Here is a 7,985-nt window from a genome sequence, read left to right as displayed (position 1 = left end):
CATGTATTTAAATTATATTATATTTTTTTAAATTATATGTTGCAGTATTGATAATTGTATTATTAACTTAAGTGTTTATATTTTGTAAATTATATGATGATAAAATAATAAATAAGCACCAAGCCTCCCACATGGATCAAATTACTTCTAAAAATCTTACTAACTAAATTGAAACAAATTATAATTGAGAAGCTTTAAACGGAAAAGATACGAGATTCTAAACTGAAAATGAAATAAAGATTGAAAATAAAATGCATGGAAATAATAGGATTGGAGACACAAGGAAGCAAGACCTATGGTATTCGAGTTCATCGTAACCAATTCTACTTAAGAATTGAACATTAAGTAGGTTTGTTGGAAAAACTAGGGTTTTACAAAGAAGGACAAGCCATCAAAGGTAGGTTGTAAAGCGAGTGCACAGCTCCACGTCCCAGGCAGAATAGTCATTTCACACCGTCGAAACTAAATAATTTGGGATGGGCTGTGACACATATACATTTCTCTACTCCCAAATTGGAAGAGAATTCCCCAAATCCTTGAAGTTTTGAAACTTTAAAGCTTTCAAGCATCCAATCTCCCAAATTCCCAAGAATCCCGAAGGATCAAGAAAGCTTTTCGTTCTTCGTCAAGTCATTGAAGAAATCCACACAACTGTTCATCAAGATCAAGCCCAAAGGCCCTTGAAGATCCGTTCATCCTCGTTCATCAAGATCAAGCCCTGACGGCCCTTGAAGAACTTCCACCAATTCAAGATCAAGCTCCGACGGCCCTTGAAGAAAGTGTTCATCGTTCATCATCCGTTCATCCTGAGATCAAGCCCCAACGATCCTTTGGATCAACAACATAAACAAATCCACACATTCATTCTTCAAGATCAAGCCCAAAAGCCTTTGAAGATCCATTCATCCCCGTTCCTCAAGATCAAGCCCAAAAGCCCTTCAAGATCTATTCATCCTCAACCCTCAAGATCAAGCCCCGAAGGCCCTTGAAGAAACTTCCATCAACTTTCATGATCAAGCCCCGAAGGTCCTTGAAGAAACTTCCTTCAACCTTCAAGATCAAACCCCGAAGGCTCTTCAAGAAACTTCAAACCGTTCATCAAAGATCAAGTCTCGACGGTCATTGGATCAACAAAACATCCACAAATCTACATCTTACGGAGATCGAATGAGAGGATCAAACTATAAAGAGATTGTAACTCCAAAATCATTAATACAAAATATTATTTTGTACACGTGTTCTTATCTCGTTTCATCGTAGGAAAATTCGTGTTTACAGTTACCAAACATAAATTATACACGTTCTATTTGTGTTCAAGAAGACAAGCACACAAGTTATTTTTTCAATGAACGAAGAGTTTGATGTGCGGCTTAAGTGGAGAGTGTGAGGAGCACGTAGAGAGTGTAGGGTGAAAATATGGGAGGCAAAAGTGCTAAATTTTTGTCCTTTGTTAAAAAGAACTTGTTACCAAAAGACAAAAATTACCCGAAATTGCTAAACTTTATCCACGTTCTTGTTCCTGATTTTTTCAATTCATTCTTCTAAATTGCTTCGATTGGTTGCAGGCGTAAGCTGTACACTACACTATATAAACCCGAACCAGTTTCAATTCCCTGTTTCTTGTTGATTGGTAGGCAAAATTCCAGAAAGCAGGCGGCAGTTGTAAACTTTAGCAACAAAGCATAGTAAAATTACATTATTCAATTAAAATAAAACAAAATTTTACGTGATGATAACACTTCGAAATTTGATTTATAAATTCGCCAACATACCAAAATTTCAACTTCGGTACCTGAAACATAATTAGGGGAAAAAAGAGATGAAAGAATTGTAGTATATCCTATTAACATTTACATCAGTAATTCTTTTTTTGTTTTTTTCTATTTTTTTCTGGTATAACAATCTGAATATAATCTGGGAAGAGCGGGATTAAACTTCCAGCAGCCGCTGTAGTTAACGAGAGACCAGGGTCTCAAAGCAATTGAGCCCGTCCAGCTCCACAGCGAACCGCGGCGGCGTCCTCCGGCTTTGCTTCTTCACACGAGCCTCCGGCGGGGACTCCATATTTCCCTCTTGCTTTGCTGTGTTAGCCGTGTTACTTGATGGAACTGCGGCAGTACTCTTCAACTGGTTTGTCGGGAAGGAGGACTTCACCGTCTGGCCCAAGAACTCAGCACACAAGGCATCGAACGAACTGAACATGGAATTCATGATTTCCTGAACCTGAAGGTTTTTTGCTGATCAGATGATCCAAAACTCGAAAACCCAATTCTTTTTTCCTTCGATCGAGGAAAACCAATTCGGAAAATCAATAAATCTAAACTGTAGAGAGAATTTGAATGTCTGATTGGTGAGGAACTTGAGGAAGAAAGGTGGGTATTTATAGGGGCAGGAAGAAAGTTCGAGAGGGGTGGGATTTGGGATCCGCGCGAAGTGCGTAGATCCTACCTCTGCTTTGCAGTAGCCGCCTAAGACTGCTGGGACTCTAGCTGGTGGGACCATGACAAAGTCCCAAGAAGAAAGGAAAGGGAAGCATAATTCCACCTTCCAAGTTCTAGGTTTTTTAACTTTGGAGTAAGATTTTTTTCTCCTTTAATTTTTTTATATTATATATATATATATATATATATATATATATTTACAGAAAAATTGATGTTTTTAATCGTGATCATTTAAATAATAAAATAAGAAAAATAAAATTTAAAGTCTTTAATGTCTTATGACTTGGTATGATCTATTGTCTTGGTTCCATGACTTGGAAATTGCATGTACATTGCACACCTTGACATAGTGTTATTGTATATAGATTTGCGTTCATTATAATTTGAGCGACTTTATATCTTTATATTTGTTATGATTTGATAAGTTTAAATTTTGAATTTATTTACCTATCAGATAGATTTTAAAATTTAAACTCATTTAATGAAAATAAATAAAATGATGAACATCATGATCACTTAAAAGTGATAAACAAAAATATTCCAAATAATAAAAGTAAAGAGCATTTCTCTTATTAATTAAAGAGAGAGAATTATGTGCAAATTTGGAGGGTCATCATAAGATAGGACAAGAAAAAAAAAATTATGGGATCGAACAACTTGACTAGATTGACCATTTGCTTACAGACGACATGTTGCATGTTATATACAACCAAATTTCTAAGGATCTTTTCCTCCTTTGTGGCTTTTGGTGATTAAAAAATTTCTGCAAGTTGAAATTTAGTACAAAAACAACGAACTTAGCACAAAAGCTGCACAACGGACAACACATGTATAAAATATTACATGATATCTATGAGTTGATTTATGCATGTTAGGCATTTGAAATAACAACCGTGGGTTTCACAATTCACAGCTGGATCTAAATACAATTTGATGCACTTGGGCATGAATTTCTTTCTAGTCAGAAAAATATTCTGACTTTTTGTGAGTAAAGAACGAAACAGTGTTCGATATATAAAGAGTTAAAAATGATATTCTATTAACCCGATTTAGAGCATATTCTAATATATTAATTGAACTAACCAGTGTTCTATATGTAATGAGCTAAGTGCATCTCCAAAAGTAGTTTTAAATTTTTGTTGAACTAGTAACTGACAATGTTATAAAATTATTTTAGTTACCCAATTTAACTTTTCATTTTCAACATGTAAAATTATCAGAAAGATGAGACAAAAGCTCACTTCGAACAACACCGATATTGACCTCACGTTTTTAATTATCACATGCATAGTCCGACAAGTGTGAAATTTTATCACAAAAGGTCTCGGTATTTATTAAAGTGAGGTAGGATATTTAAACTTTTTTTTTCTCCCTTATTCTGCTGATGTGAGATATTTCAACACCCCCCTTCGCTTGGGACCTAATTAGTGGGTCATATGTGAGAGATCAACACATTAGCAACCACAGAGCCAAGAGGACTCACCCAACACACGTGACCAGTGGACCCACCATCATCGCGCAGGGTTGGGGGACCCACCCATCACGTGGCAGTACGGGCCCACTTCTTGACTTTAATATCTTTCAAATTATCATTTAGACGTGCCAAGGTCTACTTTCAACAATACCGATGTTGTTCTCAACTTATGAATTATCACATTCATTTTCCGACATGTATGGGGTTTTATAACAAAGCTTCGGTGTTAATTGATGTGGAGTTAGGATATTTAAACACTTATTTTTTTTCCCTCATTCAGCTGATGTGGAATATTTCAACAATACTCTCTATTTTGACAAACTTTGAACATTTTATAATTAAAATTCAAACTCAACCAACTCATTTTCTACAACCACTTTCTCGCTTCCTTTTCTCCTTGGTTCACGGGTCCACCATTGAGTTTTATTAATTTTTTTAACATTTAGCATATGAATAGTGACTCCATGAATTTAAAGAGCAACTGTTCACTTTGCTATTATATAAAATCCTTTATAGAGTCTTTTAGAGATGAATTTTTTCGGTTTAACTTTTTAAAATAGAATTTTAGTAGTTTTACAACTTTTCTTGAAAATATTCTAAGTAGCTTCTCGAGTCTCGACTAAGAGCGCATTCCGGTATCATTGAATGTCTTTGGAAAGTTAGAAGTGACAATGGAGACTTCTTGGTGGTTCGATACGAAGAGAAGCTGCACCAAAAATGAATTTACCAAGACTAATGCTCTTGTATTGTGATAAGGGAACGAGGCAGCCTCAAAAGCCTTCAACCTTCAACTCTTCAAGGATAATGCTTAATGGAATGACTTCAATCTTTGAAAAGGCGAAATAGTAAGTGCATATTTTTTTAAAATATTACATAATTACTGTTTTGTCCTTTTTATGTAAATATTGTGTATAAAAAACGAGGGTAAAATTGAAAAAATAAGTATAAAAAAGAGGGTAAAATAGGAAAAATATGGATATGGTTGTCATTTTGTCAAAATGTGCAAATTATTATTTTGCCCTTCTTTTGTCAATAGCGTGCATAAAAATAAGGGCAAAACGGAAAAAAAGTGGCAACATGTTAACAAGGAGGGTTATCTTAGTAATAGTATAGATAAAGAAACCTGGGCCATAAACTTGTAAACAAAAAATTGTATTATTGCATTTTCTAGTTTTAAAATAGATGACACCCCACTTAAGAAAAAACCCTAACAAACGATCCACCACCTTTCTCTGCAACTGCAGATTTCAACTCATCTTCTTTAAACAAAATACATGAAATAGACAGAGATTAGTACAAAAAATCAAAGAATAACTACCTTAATTTAATAAATCGCAATAATATTTTCCTTTATACTCCATAAAACAAAAGGTTTACATATCATGAAGTACAATTAGTTCATTATTGTTCGCCAATTGGCAAGCAACAATGTAAGAATTGAACATTAAGCAGGTTTGCTGGAAAGACTAGGGTTCTACAAAGAAGAACAAGCCATCAAAGGTAGGTTGTAAAGCCAGTGCATAGCTCCGCATCCCAGGCTTTGGATTCTGAGTTTCCGGAGTTCTCACGTTCTTGTTCTTGTTCTTGTTCTTGCTCGTTGTAACTTGATTCATGGTTGATGATTCTGAAGAACTCGGAGTGGTATCGTTTGCTTTGGTAGTCGACTTGCAATTAGGCAGAGGCACGCCGCATTCGTCGCCGAAGAAGTCAGCACAGATGCCTCCACTGAATCCACTGAAAGCAGACATTGCTTGTCACACAAACAACAAATTTCACAGCCCACCGAGAGGAGGAGGAGTTTGAGATTGATGAACAAAAAGATTATGAGTTGGCAGAAGACTCAACGATTGCATTAGCCTTTATATAGACAAAGAATTCAGGATTTTAGAGGAAATCAGTTTCCCATTTGGATTCCGAATCCTACCCAATTCAGGAATTCTAGTCTCAATTATGGTACATGTGTGATCTAGTATGTTGTATTGGATTCTATCATGTTTACTATAAATAAAGGTACAAGGCATGAAGAATATTACATCGAATCTTATCTAATCTAGAAATTCCATCAAATATGAGTTGAAATTATTACAATAATTTAGAAAACGATATGGAAATGCTGAAAAAATAGTAATAATAATCTCAAAAAAAAAAAAAAAAAAAAAAAAAAAAAAACAATTCAAAGAAAAACTGAATGGCTTATTATATTAACATACCACAAATTGTTAAATAAACCTCATATACTTAATATACCCCACATTTACCTTTTTAAATAAAAATTATCTTAATACACCCCATTTACTTTCCCATAATACCCTCACACCCCACATTCTTAATATACACCTTATATTTTCTATACGCACCTCATATATTCTATACACCCCCACATTTCTCAAATCTTATAAAGCATTTTAATTTGGACAAAAAATGCTGACTAAAAGTTTGACAAAAGATGTCGCCTGGGATTTAAAGTATATGTGGGTTGTTTTCAATTCCACCATTAAAACCCATGTCGTCCTTTTTTTAATATTTTGGTGGTAATTTTAGGAGTTTAATTCTTCATGTAATCCTTGTGATCCCTAAAAGATGAATACGAACATATAAGCTTGAATAATGCATCAAAAGCAAGATTAAATAATTATCGATGTTGTCAAAATCACTAAAACAAGTCTACCGCATGTGAAGCTTCCGAAACATCGATTTCGTGTTTCATTCATCAAAAATAATTTTTCTCAATCAACATGTTTGTAGTTTCATTGGTTAGGGTTTTGTTCAACAATGGAAGGTCAGAGGGGTTTTGATTGTTGAAGAAGATAAATAATATGTTAAAAGTGATTTGGGGTGTATATAGAATTTTTTTTTAATCTAATAAGGTCAAAATTGTCATTGCATAGTAGGATAAATAAGCTATTTAATATTAAATTTTAATGTAGGGTGCATTTAACATTTTATAGGGTGCTAATATAAAAAGCCAAACTGAATAACTAAAGTAGCTCACATCACTAAATTAACCTATGATTCTAATCCCTAACTGCCGCCATGAATCGAAGAGGCACCGCCATAGAACTCAATGCATTTTATTTATGAAGAACATGTGAAACAATTGACAAATATGTGGACTCGAACTTAGTCTCTAATGATTGAATTGCACATAAAAGCGAACATAAGTCCCAACCCCTGGCCTCCCAATCCAGCTCTCACCACTCCAAAGCATATTGATACCAACAATTTCACTTCCGTTCCTTTGGGGTGTTTTTGAGAAGGAATGAAAGTGAAATAGTCGGTGACAGAGATGGATTTCCTGGAGAAAAGAGGTTGGTTCTAAAGAGAAGGTGCACGAGAGACACATGGAGTCTAAGTTGATATTTGTGTGTCTATGTAGTTGGAGTATCACCTCAGCAGGCTTCAACATATGCTTATGGATGAATTTCCATGGCAACTATCATAACTCATGACCAAGGTTCTACAGATATTGAGAGATCAACTTGATTACAATCACCTTACATTCATACCACATATTAATACAAAGAGTACTAAAATTTTGTTCATCTCCCTAATCTATCTCAACTTTCTTTTTGAATTGTTTTTAGCCAATTTACCTCGTGAACTGTATACTAAAGGATTATGAAGCACTAAATATTAAGAAATACAACAAAAAAAGAACTGAACATCAAGCAAAATTTTGGAAAACAAGGGTTTCAAACCAGAAGAAACCATCCAAGGCAGGTGCAAAGGGCGGTGCCAATCTTCGCGGTTTCACAGCCAAGTCGGCTTCTGGTGATGATGAGTCGTTGGCGTTGCCCACATTTCTATTCTTCTTGCTCACAATAACTTCTCTCCTGGCCGATTCTGGAGAACTAATCTTATGGCGTGTTTACCAAACCAGAACGGAATGGCAAGAAACGGAATTGCATTCTTTTCCAGGCATTCAAGCCGTTTACTAACATTTCCAGAATGAAAAACAAGATGGGGTCCACTTAAAATTAGGAATTGGATCCTTGAATCTCCCATAATCGGATCCCCTAGATGGAGGTGGTATTTGGTTTCCGGGGAGAAGGCTATTCCAGGAATCCAAC

The sequence above is a fragment of the Malus domestica genome, chromosome 06 (genome assembly GCF_042453785.1).
Source record: "Malus domestica chromosome 06, GDT2T_hap1".
Lineage (NCBI taxonomy): Eukaryota > Viridiplantae > Streptophyta > Magnoliopsida > Rosales > Rosaceae > Malus > Malus domestica.
This window is presented reverse-complemented; position numbering follows the sequence as displayed.